Here is a 17,285-nt window from a genome sequence, read left to right as displayed (position 1 = left end):
CCAACATCAGGGTCTTTTCCAGGGAGACTTCTCTTCTCATGAGGTGGCCAAAGTATTGGAGCCTCAGCTTCAGGATCTGTCCTTCCAGTGAGCACTCAGGTCTGATTTCCTTAAGAATGGATGCGTTTGATCTTCTTGCAGTCCATGGGACTCTCAAGAGTCTCCTCCAGCACCATAATTCAAAAGCATCAATTCTTCGGCGATCAGCCTTCTTTATGGTCCAGCTCTCACTTCCATACATCACTACTGGGAAAACCATGGCTTTAACTATACGGACCTTTGTTGGTAAGGTGATGTCTCTACTTTTTAAGATGTTGTCTAGATTTGCCATCGCCTTTCTCCCAAGGAGCAGGCGTCTTTTAATTTCGTGGCTGCTGTCACCATCTGCAGTGATCATGGAGCCCAAGAAAATAAAATCTCTCACTGCCTCCATTTCTTCCCCTTCTATTTGCCAGGAGGTGATGGGACCAGTGGCCATGATCTTCGTTTTTTTGATGTTGAGCTTCAGACCATATTTTGCGCTCTCCTCTTAGGGTGAACATAAGTGGCTCAAATGGTTTGGACAGAAGAAAAGCAAGACAAGACTAATCAACAGCAGCACCTGAGGAGCTTCTTTTAAAAATATATACATATACAGTGGTACCTCTGGTTAAGTACTTAATTCGTTCTGGAGGTCTGTTCTTAATCTGAAACTCTTCTTAACCTGAAGCACCACTTTAGCTAATGGGGTCTCTCGCTGCTGCCGCGCCGGCGGAGCACGATTTCTGTTCTCATCCTGAAGCAAAGTTCTTAACCCGCGGTACTATTTCTGGGTTAGCGGAGTCTGTAACCTGAAGCGTATGTAACCTGAAGCGTATGTAACCCAAGGTACCACTGTACTTACCCTAGTTTATAACAGACTAGCATTTTCTGAGTTAATAATGATAGAACTTAGATTAATGTTATAGTTAACTGTCCAGCATTTTTCAAACTAGTGCTGGGTTGAAATTTCCATTTATTTGTCCCATTTGCAGGTGGCAAAATGGGGAGTAGGTCCTGGTGATTCTCAGGGGGTGAATTTCACAGGCAGGGGAAGACTGACAGCCAGCGATTTTGTGCCCCCCTCATAGAGGGGGCATTATGGTGGCTGTGAGCCCCTGGATGCTGAAAAGAGCACCATTGCCATTGCTAACACCATTAGCAGCAGGAGGAGGGGGTGCAAAGGGGGGGGAGCATTTCCCCCATTTTCATTCATGAAATCCCACCCCAACTCAGCCAAGAGTTCAATAACTGAACTCCTAGCCAGAGTTTCCAATAGTTTAGTTTACTTTTCTATTCTTTTAGAGCCAGGATGGTGAGGCACTTCAGTGTGCTCTCTTTCACTCTCTCTCTTTTATTTTTTTTACTTGAGTTTTATAAACAAGAATAATGTTATACAAATAAATATACCAAGTTTTCTCATGTCATTTGTATTTCACAAAAAATAATAAATGTGGAAAACTATCTACAACATATGTTTCATTATTAGTGATCAATGTATAGATTCATGGTTTGTGAACTGGTTTAAAAAATTAAGAAGAAGAAGTGGTGAAGGGGGATATAATAATAATAATAATTTATTATTTATACCCCGCCCATCTGGCTGGGTTTCCCCAGCCACTCTGGGCGGCTTCCAACTGAATATTAAAAACAGGCGAGTGGAGAGGCGAGTGGGGTGGTTATGCTTCTGTTAGTGTGTGAGAAGGGTTGTGTCAACGTTACTTGTATGGGTTCTCTTACTATTCCCTCATTGCATTTCCTTGGTGGTGAGAGAGGTTGGGTGTGGCTTAGGGTGTGGCTGGTTGTCTTTGGTTGGCTGTAGTGAGAGTTGTTTTTGTGTGTGAATGGGGTGCAAGTGTTTATTTTTGAGTCAGGTTAGCCAGCCACCGTGAGCTCTGCTACCTCAGCCAACACCATATGGCTTCACTGACGTTCTCATGTCCAGGTAAAGGCTACTGATTGCTGACCAGACTGAACTTTCCAGCATAAATGTGCAAAACGTGCAATGATGGCTTTCATGTTACCTTCAGCACCACAGAAAACAAAAACAAACCCCTGCCTGATAGAAGCATTATTATTTCAGTTCTACTTCTAGTCTGCTGAGGTGCTGTGAGAACAGAATGCTACGCCAGATGTGCCTGACCCAGCAGGACTCTTCTTAGGGTCCCCATAAAGCATCATATTTCCAGCGCGATGAACTTCCCCAGTTTCAAGCATTATGCAAACCTTCCTTATTCCAACTTTCCCTGGGAAAACTTGCATTTTACTGCTGAATCAGAGCAAACAGCAGTTGGGTTTTCTGTGGGCTGCCATTCAGTGGTGAAGTGCATGTTTTCTTGGGGGAAATACAGGAACAAAAAAGGAAAGGGAAGGAAAACTGGTTTGGACATGGAGCTTTAAAGCCTGGACATGTGCCTGAAAAGCAGAGTGCAAAAGGATGTCTGGATGAGCCCTTAGTGTCCAACAGTCATACAGCTAAAACTCTACAATCTTTGGTAAATGTGCCAGTGCCAGAAGGCGAAATATGAAATAGCACCATTCTGGGGGCACTGCAGCCGTGGTGCATCCTCTGTCCCCATTTCCAGGTGGTTTTGCCCTGAGTCCCTTGAGTCAGGGAGCCAGCCATAAGTGCCCTGCTGGCAAGTGGGGGCCTCAGTCCTCGCCACAGCTCTCCCCACTCCAGGGGGGTCGTGGCAGCTGCATGTGTGGTGGGATTCCTGCCTGCATTCTGAAGGCATCTTCCCGTTCCCAGACTTGTTCCACATTACCTGCTCCCTGAACTTGACAGTTCCCATCTGTTCACTGAGGGATCGCTCCTACTTAGCGTTGCCCAATGAACACGGACTGAATGGCTACATTGAGAGCTGCGACCCTGCGCACCTGGCGGAGGAGATGCCCAGGGCGGCATTGAGCCCCGCTGGGTTGGGGGCGCCGTCGTCCCTCGCCGGCGACTCCGGAGCAGAAGGCAGAGCCAGAGGCCCAGTCGCAAGGGGGTCCTCCTCGCCCTCTCCAAGCCCCACAGAGAGGGGGCCCTGGGCCCGGGCCCCGCTCCCTCGCCGCCTGAGCCGAGGGCAGGGCGCTGCTGAGGAGCCAATTCCGCCGCCGCCGCCGCGCCGCGCCGCGCCCAGCAGCGCCAGCGCCGTCGCCGCTGCGCACAGGAGCGCGCCCGCCGAAGCGAGCGCGAGAGCGCGGTCTGAGGCAGCCAGGAGCGAGGGAGGCAGCGGCGGCGGCAGCAGCAGCAGCAGCGGGGAAAGAGGCGCCTTCGCCCCAAGCGCGGGACCCTCCGCCCAACAGCCGCCCTTCCCTTCCCAGAGCGCCAGGAGCGCCAGTTCTTCCTCTCTTGCTGTTTCCTCACTCCGGATTCGCGCCACTCCGAGCCGGCGCTTCGCCGCTTGTTTGGGTTTCGCCTCCTCGCTCCGCTCGCCTCACGCCTCGTGTCCCGGAGCTGCTCTCCGCTCCCTCGGGGCCGCCCGGGGAGACCCTCCTCCCACCGCAGCCTCTTCCCCAGGTGAGTTGCGCCTCTCCCTCACTTTTCTCGGGGTGGGATCCATGGAAGCCCCGGCCACCGCCTTCTCCCTCGGCTTCCGCGCTCCGACCAGCTCCTTCTTCCCCGGAGAAGCCGGTGGGGTTGATGCTGGGGAGCCGGGGCAGGGAAGCGCCGCGCATCTCGCCCTCGCTTCCCGCGGCGCCCTGCGCGGCTCTCCCTCGGGGCGCTTCTCCCGGGACTCACGCGGCGAAGAGCTGCCCGCCCTCGCGGGACGCCATCCCGGGGCGGGCGAGGGGGGTCGCCGAGGGAGGACCGGAGCAGGATTGGGAGGGAAGCTGTGCCCAGCACGCGAAATGATCCCCTCCCAGGCTTCTGGAGGATCCCGTTTCTTTTGATCTGACAGGCTCATTAATAGCCAACCCCCCCAAGAACGGGCAATTAAGAAAAGCCACTTCCGTGGCCCCAGGGGCTGTAGCCGAGGGGGGCAGTTCCTCCCAATTATTGAAAAGGAATAATACTCAGTTAACTCAAGTTCTGCCCCCCCCCCAGCAGAATCCTCCCCCCCCCAACCCTGCCCCCCCGGTAAGGTCCTCTTTCAGGGCGGGATTTTGACCCGTTATCACCGAAGAAAAGCTGAACAACTTTTGGGGTGATCTTCCAAAAAAAAAGCTCAACAACGCCCCCCCCCCGCAAATCCCAGCTGCGCCCATGAAAGACCCTTCTATTTAAGGCAATGTAAGGGCTGTTTGGAGGAAGACCTGCCGCGTCCCGATGGGGCTCGGGGGGGGGGGGATGCCGCTTCCGTCATATGCGAGCAGGTTCAATTCTGCGAATCACAAAGTTATGTTGTTCTGCTGAAACCTGACAGGGAGTTTTGTCAGTGGTGTGATCCCTTCCTCTCAACAGCATTTTTTGAAAAATGGAGACGGTACTGTTAAATGATTGCCAAAACAGTTGTGTTTTTTTAAGGAGAGAGAGAGATAGATACTTCCAGTGATATCTTATTTGGGTTCAGAGATGCAGATCTATTACATGTATTCGAATAAGAAGGTGTGGTGTGGCATTTTACAACTTGAATCAAAATTTCTTTGTTCACTTAAAGTATGCATGCATAGTTTCTTCCTCTCCTTCAAGTTACATTAGTGGTGGATGCGCAAGTCAGTAGCTGTGATGCAGGCTGGGACAGACCCAAACAATATAATAGAAAGTATGGGTGACCAAAAGTCTATGCCATCTCACCTCAGCTCATTTCAAATTTAGGTTAAATAAAAGTTTGGGAGTGTGGTATTGAGTCAGAAAGATAGCAATCCTGACCTACAGGAATTCAGATCAACTGCCTGTTTTATTATCAGTTATCCAATATAACAAGCTTTTTATTATCAGTTATCCAATATAACAAGCTATTGGCTCATTTTAGCCTTTGACCAAAAAGAGACCACCAGCAAACCTGGAGACAGGCAGAGACCTCTAACCTAGATTGTAACTAACCGGCGACTATGGGGTGTTGCTGACATTATTATGAAGTTCCTGGCCCATATAGACAATGCCTCTAGACCAGTGGTTCCCAACTTTTTTTTGGCCATGTCCCACCTAAGCATCTCTAAAATCCTGATGCCCCTCCCCCATGGCATATAATTCTTATTATTCAAAACGTGAACTATTCACGTGGAAGAAGCCTAAAAGGACATACACTGTTAATAACTCATTCTTGAATTGCCCCCCCCCCATCTAATTGCCCCCCCCGTGGGAACTACGGCTCTAGACGGATTTCAAAGACCAACACCTGAATCTTAAATAGTGTAAACACAACCTAAAAAATACTGTGTAAAACCTACTTCTGTGTAGAAGAAAAGTATACAGATTGTGCTCTCCCAACATAACCATCCCATTGCCTGCTACTTGTGACCTAATAAATAGCTGTTACACTAATTAGCTATTCATTGCAGGAATACAAAAAATGTTCAGCTGTTTAAATGGCATCAGAAATTGAGTGAATGTAAGCATAGTATATGAGCGCTTTGTCAATTTTAGAAAATTAATATTTCTTATATGTTTAGTATTATGGCCAGTTGTGGCTAATCTATTATTACTGCTCATATGTTATTTGCTTTGTTTGCAGCAAGCGCTTGTATAGAATACACAGTGCATAGTTTGAAGTAGATCGGAAGTTTCTGGCAGATAACTATTTTAGCTTCTGCATCTCTTCCTACTTACTAACTAGTCTGTAACTAGTATTAAAACATAATGTGACAAGGGAAGGTTTGTTGTTGTTTCTGCCATTTAAAATATCTGAATATCTGAATATGAAAACATTTCACGATGGCACACTAGAATGCAGTTTAATGATTCACGGAATGAAATCACAATGCTTGTGAGGTGCACTCACATCCAACACTACAAAAGGCAAATGTAGGGCAGAATTCAGCCTATTGTGAACATTTTTATCCCACTGATTTCATTGGGAGGTTATTGAAAGATATCCTTAACTTCTCCATAGAGAGGATTACAAACGTTTTCAATTTCAGATGACTCACACCCTTAATTAGCATCTGATAAACTATATGAGCCTTTGTAGCCTAGTTAGTATTACCAAGTATAGTTGGCTCATTTTGAAACAAAAGTCATCCAAGTTGAACTAGAAAACCTGTTGTGTAGCTCTCAGAAGGTGAGACTGGGACCTCGCTGCTTCATCCCATGGGAATCATCACCTTGGCAGTGCCACAAGATTCACTGCTGTGCAGAAATGCCACCAAAATTCACCAGATTCAGGTCTGGAGATGAGCTTTTGTAGTGCTCATCTCAAATGAAGGAAGGAAGCCTTAGAAGTTCCTAGATTCTTCTCTGATCCTGTTGAAAATCAAAGGTAGAGAAAACTTTATGGTTGACTTCGCCTTTGAAATGCTGTACCCAGCACAGCTGCTTCTGGGTGGGCAGGTGGGGGAACCTCCCCATAGAACAGAAGAGACCCCTAAAGAAGAGCCCAAATTGATATTACCAACCACCACCACCACAGCTTCTGGAACTCTTTTGGACTGGTTGTTTAGAAAGTCAACATAGAATGTAAAATATTCAGGGGCATTTTTTAAAAACAACAACAACAACCCTGAAATAAATTACTATGTAAAATAATTATCAATTAAGTTGATGACATTGAATTTGACCTTGCCCAGGAGATCTTCTCAGCCTAACTTCTGCACTACAGTGCAATGCTTTTCAGGCCCTCCTAGGCAACACAAGAGATTAACATAGAAGGAGAAATACTGTAATAATGAAGGAAACAAGACTAACAGAACAGTTGAAACATGCAGGAAACTTTAAGTCGTCATCATCATCATCATCTATTAAATTTATATACCATCCTTCATCTGAAGATCACATACTCAAGGAAATGAGCACTTAGTAGAACAACGATGAACTGTCATTAGAACAGATATCTCCAAAGGGGTTTTAACAGTCTGAAATACAACAGTACTGGGAAGGGCATTTCAACAGAATTATAGTATCTAAGATATTGCTATAGACAATGAATGGAAACAGCAGTATTTCAAAGGACAGAACATGCCCAAAATGGAATGTCAGCAGCTAGCATTCCGAGAACAATGGAAGTGTCCCTGCTGGTCTGGTACTGGTTCTGATGCTGAATGACAGCATATTGTAAAATGAATACAATGGTATTGTTCAAATAACTCTAAGGACCAAGTAGTACCTTCAGTGGAATTACAAAGCCATAAACTTTTCCCCAATTGGAGAGATGTTTCAGTGGACTGATAGACCTGATGTTTGATAATAAGCACTAATGTGAGTATCCTGGAAAGTTATATTGGCGGTGTGGTGAACAGTTTCCTGGAAACACTGTTTCAGTGTAGAGCAGCGATCAACAGTGGTTGTTTTTTTTAAATGTTGCTTTCATGTTCATTATTAGGAAAAGGGCTGAAAACAGAACAGCAAGTATCATAATGTTTTAAAGTAAATTTGTGGTGTACCCCATTTGGAATATTATGTGCAGTTCCGGTTACCTGATCCTAAGACGGATGCTGTAGTGCTGGAAAAGTACAGAAAAGGACAGCTAAACTGATAAAATGTCTTTTCTTAGCACAAAGATGTGCAGAGCAGTCCGACAGAACAATCTTACACCAGATCCCTAGATGCACTGCAGATATACAGGCACAGCAACTGGCAAAACCTGTTGGGTGATATCTGGTTTTCAGCATTGCCATGTAACACCAGCTAAACATCACATCTGAAATAAGGATGGAGCTATGTAGAGGCATTGGCTGGCTTCACTCTCCCCCCCCCCCACAGTATATTGCCAGGTCAAAAATTAAGAAACCAATATCACAATATGAACTTCAACCTGGTTTTGGATGATATATCGCACAGCCATAGTGCCTGCTCAGCCTTGTGGGAAAGGGGAAAGATATAAGTACATACATACCACATAATTTCCACCACAGTCCACCAAACATGGAGCAAAGGCAATCAGTGACATCACAATGATCTGGGCATGTCCACAGCACACACCCCATGTATCATAGCACACCATGGTAACACAATGATGATATAGCAGATGGACTCTTCTTTTAAAGAGATTTGCAACATTTATGACTCTGTATATGTGAAATACTGTAATAGCGTCACAGCACACAATGATACCACAGCAACCCCACTTCAGCAGCACAGTGGCTCCAGGGGAATGGGAGCAACCGTCTCATTTTAGAAATAACTATGGTATTGATTAGAATTATTATTTTCAGTGCCTCTCCAAACATACATGACAAATTCTACTCATGGCCTCTTTTAAAAAAGAGATTTGCAACATTTATGACTATATATGTGAGATACTTGAATAGCATTTGTGAGGACCTTAAGTATACAGAAAGCCAGTGAGGGATGAATGATTTAGGCTGCAATTCAATATATACATTTACCTGGGAGTGAGTCCAACTGAACTCAAGGGAGCTTACTTCTGAATAGATATACCTGTATATAGGATTTCACTGTTACAGTTCTGTTAACATTTCACCAATTTGGGTGTGCACATGAAAATAATAGCTTGAGGACAAAGAAAAGTTGAGAGTGAGAGACCAAAGAACAGGCACACGCCTAGCAGTCCTGGAAGCAGGTGTCATTAGCTGCTGTTAGGGTGATCGCATAGTTTGTCTGCAGGCTGCCCCAGCTCATTTTCACACAATCTGTCACTGAAAATAGTTCAGACCTTTTGCCTCATACTCTGTTTTGTCAGGTTGCCCTTGATCAGCATCCCAACTTTCTGGTTTCTTTGTGCCAAAGTGAATGCTTCATTAAATTGAAACTAGCCTTCCTCCAAAATACTTCACTCTGTTAGAACAGTTATCAGGTGATGCTCCACATCTTAGCTCCTTATCTTTTGTCACCTCTCCCCCATTCTTAGCACAATCTTCCCTTAAAATGAGAAACAAGAGGCAGAATTTGCAGACACTCATTCTTTCACTACTGATACCATCAAGACCAGCCCAGCCAGGGCAGCAAATAGTATAGTAATTCATGTATTGCTATATAAATTTACAACTATGGGGCTCCATTTGCATTTTCTTCCTTGTGTACCAGAATGTATTGGACCACTGCTGGACACCATGTTCATTTCTTCTGAGGAAACAAGTTTCTGGTCTTACACACACAAGCATTGTTATTTCATAGTCTTGCAGAAGGAATTTAGATGGTCTCTGGATATTTCTGCTTTGTATGCAAACAGGTGAAAGTGCTCAGTCAATCACAAATGCTTTGTGTTGGTTAGAACTAGGTTTTAACCCATATGGCATAACTGCCTAAAGTTGTGGGAGAGGCAGTGTTAAATGGAACAGTAAACACAATGTTTATGTTGTTGGGTGAGTGGCTCCAGCCTCCCTTCATTATTATTATTTCTTTAAAAATAGATATAGTTACAAAGTGGCAGATGCAAGCACTCTCTTGTTATTAATGAGTTTGCAAAAACCAAATAAGGGCATTAGTGTATAACATCCTAAGTGAAAATAACTGCTGACTCCTGATGTTGAGGCTTTTAAGAAGCTTGCTTTTTAAACCGGCATGTACTTGAGAAATGGGTCATGTGTACAAAGTATAGTTGACTTCTTTCCTTCTTCGTATCCCTTGGAGTCTTTGTAACTTGCTGGACAAAGCTTGGATAAATAAATGTTTAACCCTATTAAACTTGTTAATTAACTTGTCAATTTTGAGTCAGGCTTCCGTACAGCCAATCTCCTGCTTAGTGAGAAACCAGGAAGCCGTCGCAATCTGCAACACGGTTCTTCCTTTTTCCTTCTCCTTTCGCGTCACAAATGGCTTAGTACCAGGCATTAGGGAAGGGGGTAAAGCAGCAAGGAGGGATTATTTTCCTTCTCCGATGCCTATTGTGAAGTGATAGAAAAGACCACAGCCATTCCATCTTCCAGTCTTTTGTACGTGCAAGAGGAGTCAAGGAAGGGACAGGATCTTATTTCACTTCATGCTGGGCTTTTGTAGAAGGCCCTTTGCCTCTGCTGAGTAGAGCCCAAGGGCCAAAATACAGAGGTGGTCAAAAGCATGGAGGCTCCAGGAAGTTTCTCATTTCAGTAGCTAGCTTTTGCAGAATGCTGCTGGATGCTTGAGATGGGAAGCTACCTAGAGCTTGATGAGAGAAACTTGGGAGCTGCACGGCCCCTTCCTCCCTCTAGGCTTGGGAGCATCTCTGGGCTTGTTCACTGATGGCAAGGAGCCTCGGAGCAAAGCAGAAAAGCCATTGCGTGGCTAATCCCTCCCCCCCCCCCCCACTGTAGAATAAATAAAGACAACGGACACAGAATTTAGGTTAATTGGGCGTAAAATGGCCACAACTTTATTGATTACAGGTAAAAAGGCTTTAGGCATTGGCCCCTAACCGACTATCCGGTCTGACCGGGAAGGGTTAAACACCAACAGGGGGAGCCACCCGAGATGCGTATCCCTAGGCGCTCCCCGAGGGGTTACCGCTCGGGGGCGCGCTTTAGGCCCTAGCCTCCGTAGGTTTCGGACGAGGCGTCGCCCCTCGGAGTCCTTTAACGAACTACCCTTCAAGCATTGGGGGAGGTGATGGCGTTCCTCCCCCACCCAACCTCATTTGCATGACAATATACTACAATACCCCGGCCAATGCCTACCGCCAAAACCAAGGGAGTTGTGACGATTTGCTACGAGGTAGGCGAAAAAACCAAGTGGCACCAAAAACCAGCCAATTCGCCAAATGGAAAAACTCCTACCAGGCCCCTTGCGGCGACCAGCCGAAGCCCATAGCAATGTCAGGTGTAACCTAAAGGGCGGGTGGGTGGGAAACCGGGTCAGCTGCTAGGGAAAAAAGGGGCGAGCCGAGGGCTGCCCCGACCTTAAGTGGCCTCTGGGAGGCCCCGCCCCCGCCGCCAGCCGATTGGCTGGCGCCGCGGGGGGATGTAAATCAAGGGAATTCCCTATGAGTGGGCGGGGTCGTTTGCCCGCAACCCCCCCTCCTCCTGAAGTTCGGAATGGGCATTGCGTGGCTAATCCCTCCCCCCCCACTGTAGAATAAATAAAGACAACGGACACAGAATTTAGGTTAATTGGGCGTAAAATGGCCACAACTTTATTGATTACAGGTAAAAAGGGTATTGGCTTTAGGCATTGGCCCCTAACCGACTATCCGGTCTGACCGGGAAGGGTTAAACACCAACAGGGGGAGCCACCCGAGATGTGTATCCCTAGGCGCTCCCCGAGGGGTTACCGCTCGGGGGCGCGCTTTAGGCCCTAGCCTCCGTAGGTTTCGGACGAGGCGTCGCCCCTCGGAGTCCTTTAACGAACTACCCTTCAAGCATTGGGGGAGGTGATGGCGTTCCTCCCCCACCCAACCTCATTTGCATGACAATATACTACAATACCCCGGCCAATGCCTACCGCCACCCGAGCCGTAAGCCGGCTCGCCGCCAATACCCTCAAGCCTGTAACCAATCCCTAATGCCTTGAAAAATATCCGCCAACCAAATATCATTGCCAGCATCAGATAGATGCACGCCATCCCAGCGGTAAAGCATTTCCTTGTCAAATCGTATGCATGGGTGTTGGATGACCCGTCCTCCCGACGCGGCCACCCTACGCGCTACCGCGCGCTCCACAAGCCTCCTTGCCTTATTCACGGCAACAGGTTTCTCCGCATCCCGCCAACATCGCCTTTCCAGCAAGGAAGACCAAATTATTGCAATGTTAGTGTTTGTTTGGCTGTATTTGAGCTGAGTTTGGCATTTACTATGTGGACAAAAAAAGATGAAACATGAAGAGTTAATTTAGAACCTTTTTTTTTAATGGGCCATTCTCAAATTGACCGGAGAGAAATTTACTCAACGGTCTCAATGTTCCTGTACAGTGGTACCTCGGGTTACAGATGCTTCAGGTTACAGACTCCGCTAACCCAGAAATAGTACCTCGGGTTAAGAGCTTTGCTTCAGGATGAGAACAGAAATTGCACGGCGGCAGCAGGAGGCCCCAGTAGCTAAAGTGGTACCTCAGGTTAAGAACAGTTTCAGGTTAAGAACGGACCTCCAGAACGGATTAAGTTCTTAACCCAAGGTACCATTGTATAGTGGAATGATGAATGCTAGTCTGTACACCAAAGATGTCTGTATACGAGATGACTTGCCTAGTGAAATAAGTTAACAGCAATTTCAGTGTGTTTTGCACACATTAACAATTTTCTGAAACATTTGTTTAAGCAATATGTTTCTTCATTCCTTTCTTCAGTGTAAAGGACTAAACTTGAAATGGGGCCTTGCCGAGGCAAGAGACTGTTCCTTTCTTGTCCTGCTTTGTGGGTGTCCTTCTGAAACATCAAACTTTCATTATATTTAATTATTGATTGGAAGCATTTTTCATGCCAGAGCAGCACTTTACACATAGTGAAATCACTTCTCTGGAGAGAGGAAATGTTTCAAGTGATTCTTGGGTTGATTTCAGTTTTGCAAATTGCTCAGTTCTGCCCCCACCTTTGTGTACCCAATAAACTTAAAGCACAAAACGATAAGCACGATGATTATGCTACCATGAATCACGTGGGTTCTAATGGCCTAATGCACTGAGCTTTAATTAGTAATATATATAATTTTTTTTACAAGAGCAATATTGTGAATGAAATGTAGATGAATGTGACTTTATATCTGAGTTTCCCAGAAGGTTTTAAATGGATTCCTGCTCCTGATGTGTGTCTAAATAATTAATAGAGTCACTTCAAGGTTTTAGACAAACAAGGCTATTGGTTGCTAGTAAAGAAGAAGAAAAATGCCTTAGAACAGTGTTAAGTGCTCCCCTCTTTTCAAGGAAGTTTGAAGTTTGGGGGCAAGATTGCAGAGTTTTAGTTGCATTGAGTGAAGAGAGCACTGGAAACTTATGATGTATTTATAATTTGCTTTATTTACGAATATTCAAACAAAGCATATTACAAGTAAATAAGTACTCCTTCAGCAAACAGTCTTCAATATTTATTTCCAGGGAAAGCCCCTGTACTCGTTTCATCTTATTCTACCTAGAAACTCTCAACATTCTCCTCCTCTCTCAAATTCTATCCAAACTTAAACTGATTTTAAAGATTTTATCTACTCCCTAAGAATAGTTGGAGGGGACGCGGGTGGCGCTGTGGGTAAAAGCCTCAGCGCCTAGGGCTTGCCGATTGAAAGGTTGGCGGTTCGAATCCCCGCGGCGGGGTGCGCTCCCGTTGCTCGGTCCCAGCGCCTGCCAACCTAGCAGTTCGAAAGCACCCCCGGGTGCAAGTAGATAAATAGGGACCGCTTTCTAGCGGGAAGGTAAACGGCGTTTCCGTGTGTGCTGCGCTGGCTCGCCAGAGCAGCGATGTCACACTGGCCACGTGACCCGGAAGTGTCTCTGGACAGCGCTGGCCCCCGGCCTCTTGAGTGAGATGGGCGCACAACCCCAGAGTCTGGCAAGACTGGCCCGTACGGGCAGGGGTACCTTTACCTTTACCTTTAAGAATAGTTGGAGGGCATCATTTTTCCAAACTCTGCTTCGTATTACAACCAATAGCTGGAGGGAGATTTCAGGCTATTCGGGGAACATTTCCTGTTATTATCTCCCACTGGTGAAACATGAACCAGTCAGCAGAGGCGGAGCTAGCTGTGCACCTGGGGATGGGGCAAGCATCCCACAGGGGCAGGGCAGTGAGCACGGGGGCAGCGCCACCCATGATGAGCGTCCCAGGGATGACACCCGGGACGAACCGCACCCCCTTCCTCCACCAGTGCCAGTCAGTCTAAGAAAATAATCCCTCCTAGCACCTGTAACAATGCTTTCAGGGCTGTGATGTAGGAGGGTGGGGAACCCCATGGGAGCTACATGCCAGGGATAGACAGGGCCAGAGACAAATGTGGGTGAATCCAAGGCCAAAGTGGGTGGAGTAATGTATGTGAAGCTTTCCTTGGTGCAATAGGCTGATATCCAGTCGTGAAAAAGGTCAGAAGTTTACACAAACATACACACACCTCTCTGTCTTCCACCCTTGCAAGCAAGGGCCCATTCCAGCCAGGCAAAAACCCTTGAGGAGGGTGCAGAGCAGGGCCAGTGAGAGGTGTGGTGTGAGGAGGGGTTGTGGCTTAGGGAAAGACCCCAAGGGATGGTCAGAGGGGACTAGAGGACTCCCTTTGGCCCCCTGTAGAATATCTTCAGAGGGGAAAGTCACACGGCCTCTTTCTCTTGCCATTCCTCCTCCCAAACTGGCAGTCTTCAGCATTACTATTCACAGGTCAGGGGGACCCACCAGAATATTGTTTTATTTATTTGTGCATTGACATATTCAGGATCAGCACTTTTACAGAAGTATATCAAGCTGGTGTCCAATGTACAAGATATAATAAAATCAGTTTGCTTTTTTAAAAAAATTAAACATAATTAAAAACTTTAATAAATTGTTGCATTAGACTTTTTGGAGAACTCATTAGTGCAGAATACAGCAACTTGTTTACCACTTGGAACCAGGGCCATGAAATAAGGTAGATAATGGTTGGAGGCTGTGGCATCCTTCGTTCAGAACTCTTCCTTCTTTTCAGTGCCAATTGAAATGCTGCTTAACTGTCTGGGCCTTTTAGTTAGCTTGTTTCTTGATGGAATCTTATCTGCTGTGTGATCTGTTTTATTCTTTGGTATTTATTGTGGATATTATTCTTGCAACTTGCTATATGAGCTTCTGCTGAAGAGCAGATAATAAATAATTTAAATAAATAAATGTAAAACCCAACTTGCCACTTAGAAACCAAGAAGGCAACAAGTGACCACTCCATCCTGTATGTGGAATGCAAGTGCTTGTTTCATAAATTGTGTGAAGCACTGCACACACTGGAGGCAGGCAAATGTTGTCCCCATCTTCAAAAAGGAGAAAAATGAAGATCCAGGTAACAACTGACCAGTGAGGACCAGGAAAGGTCCTGGAACAGACAATTGAACTCATTTTGTGATTACTAAGACCCAGCATGGGTTTCTTAAGCCAGTAGGGATGTGGGTGGCACTGTGGTCTCTAAACCACTGAGCCTAGGACTTTCCGATTGTAAGGTTGGCAGTTTGAATCCCCATGATGGAGTGAGCTCCCATTGCTCTGTCCCAGCTCCTGCCAACCTAGCAGTTCAAAAGCATACCTGCACAAGTAGACAAATAGGTACTACTGCGGTGGGAAGGTAAATGGCATTTCCATGCATTCTGGCAACTGTCACGGTCTTCCGTGTGCCAGAAGTGGTTTAGTCATGCTGGCCACATGACCTGGAAAAGCAGTCTGCGGACAAAAGCCAGCTCCCTCGGCCTGAAAGCGGAGATGAACACCACAACCCCATAGTCAAATTCGACTGGACTTGAACTATCCAATGGTCCTTTTCCTTTACCTTACTCTTCAGCCAGTGGATTCAAGTTACAAGAAAGGAGATTACAACTAATAATCAAGAAGAACTTGCTGACAGTAAGGGCTGTTTGAGATTGGCGGGTTGTGGACTCCTGCTTATTAGAGTTTTTAAGCAGAGGTTGGATGGCCATCTGTCATGGATGCTTTAGTTGATATTCCTGCATTGCAGGGGATTGGACTGGATGACCTTCAGGGTCCCTTCCAACACTACAATCCTATGATTCTATTGGTGAGGGTTGCAGTGATGGGGATAGTCTAGCAGACTTCCGTGTCTAGTCTCCCATTCTACTCAGGGTTTCCCATTCCTTTGCATGGTTTTTCTCCAGAGCTAGGAACAGTTTTCTCTGTCTGCCAGCTACACAGTCAATTTCTTCCTGATGTGGCAGAATAGTTATGTACTAGCCTAAGACACAACTTGGTTGGCAGGCTGAAGAGCTTTATGCCAAATAACATACTGCTTAGGTCCAAGCTATCTGAAAGACAGCATTCCCTCATATGAACCTGCCTAGGTTATGAGATCTTCTAGGGGAGGCCCTTGCCTCGGTCTAGTCACCTTTACAGGCATGTTTGGTAGCGATGTGGGAGAGGGTTTTCTTGGTGGCTGCTCCCAGACTTTGGAACTTCTTCCCTAGATAAGCTGGGGGGAGGAGTGTTACTGGGTTGTTTTTATTTTGATTATGTATTTTGTGGTTTTGTGTGTTGATTTTATTCTGTGAACCGCCCTGAGATCTCCAGGTATAGGGCGGTATATAATAATAATAATAATAATAATAATAATAAGAAGAAGAAGAAGAAGAAGAAGAAGAAGAAGAAGAAGAAGAAGAAGAAGAAGTAATAATAGTAGTAGACTGGCTCGCTCCTTGTTGTCCTTCTGCTGGCAAGTGAAAACCTCCTTATTCCAACTGCTTTCAATGAAACTGACTGCTTTTAATGAAAGGGCTGGTGCCGTGCTATTTTTAATTGTAATTATCTGTATCTTTTAAATAAATTATATATGTTTTTTAATTATTCCCCCCCCCCAATGTTTTGGCTGTTCTTATTTTTATCTGTAAACCACCTTGAGTCCCTTCCAGGGAACAAGGTGGGGATATAATTAAATGTACCTCAACAACAACAAGGTGTGAGGATAGGTTTTAAAAATAAAATTGGTTGGCTTAGTGAAGCTAATACAAGTGTTTTCAATCCATATCAAGGAATTCCATAGTTCTGATGGAAAATAAACATTTTTTCACAGAATGCCGAAAACTCATCACAAGTCAAAAGCAGGCTTCCTCAACCTCAGCCCTCCAGATGTTTTTGGCCTACAACTCCCATGATCCCTAGCTAGCAGGACCAGTGGTCAGGGATGATGGGAATTGTAGTCTCAAAACATCTGGAGGGCCGAGGTTGAAGAATCCTGGTCAAAAGGTCTTCTCCAGCAGATTTGAATGGGCAGGCAGAACAAGACAGGGGGAGGTGCTCCTTCAGCACACTGGATTGCTAAAAACTTGGGCTTTATAGACCCAAACCATCATCTTGAATTGAACTTGTTAGTGAATAGGCAGCTCTTTCAAGAGCGGCATTACATGGTCCCATGTTGCTCTTCTGCACTATTTCCAAACCGTCTTTAAGAGGAGCCAACTTACCACACTCTAACAGTAGACAAGCCCTGTTAGCATGATTATCATGCAAAACTTGTTGACTGCGTAGAAATAATAGCGGAATTTCAAACTAGGACATAAACTACAGTAGTATAGTATTTGTCAAACTTTTCAGAGTGGGTATCTGCCTTTAACACCAGCCTACATTATAACATCCACTTCTAAACATTTTCTAGATCTAGAACAAGTAAACCTGTAACAAAGATTGTTGCCGTGTGGAGTGCTGCTGTTTCCT

At 45.7% G+C, this 17,285-nt stretch overlaps 1 protein-coding gene across 3 annotated transcripts in view; it reads left to right on the top strand.

Annotated features, from left to right (window-relative positions):
• Window positions 1-3,358: 3,358 nt before the first annotated feature.
• Window positions 3,359-17,285, top strand: part of LOC114582583 (poly(rC)-binding protein 3-like) — a 237,211-nt gene continuing 223,284 nt past the window's right edge. For all 3 annotated transcript variants that reach the window (XM_077917658.1, XM_077917657.1, XM_077917654.1), the window contains exon 1: window positions 3,359-3,526. The gene's annotated coding sequence lies outside the window, so the exon portion shown is untranslated. The remainder of the gene's footprint in view (window positions 3,527-17,285) is intronic.

This window comes from Podarcis muralis, chromosome 13 (assembly GCF_964188315.1).
Source record: "Podarcis muralis chromosome 13, rPodMur119.hap1.1, whole genome shotgun sequence".
In the NCBI taxonomy this organism is placed as follows: domain Eukaryota; kingdom Metazoa; phylum Chordata; class Lepidosauria; order Squamata; family Lacertidae; genus Podarcis; species Podarcis muralis.
The sequence above is the reverse complement of the archived record's forward strand: the minus strand, read 5'-3'. Positions and strand labels throughout refer to the sequence as shown.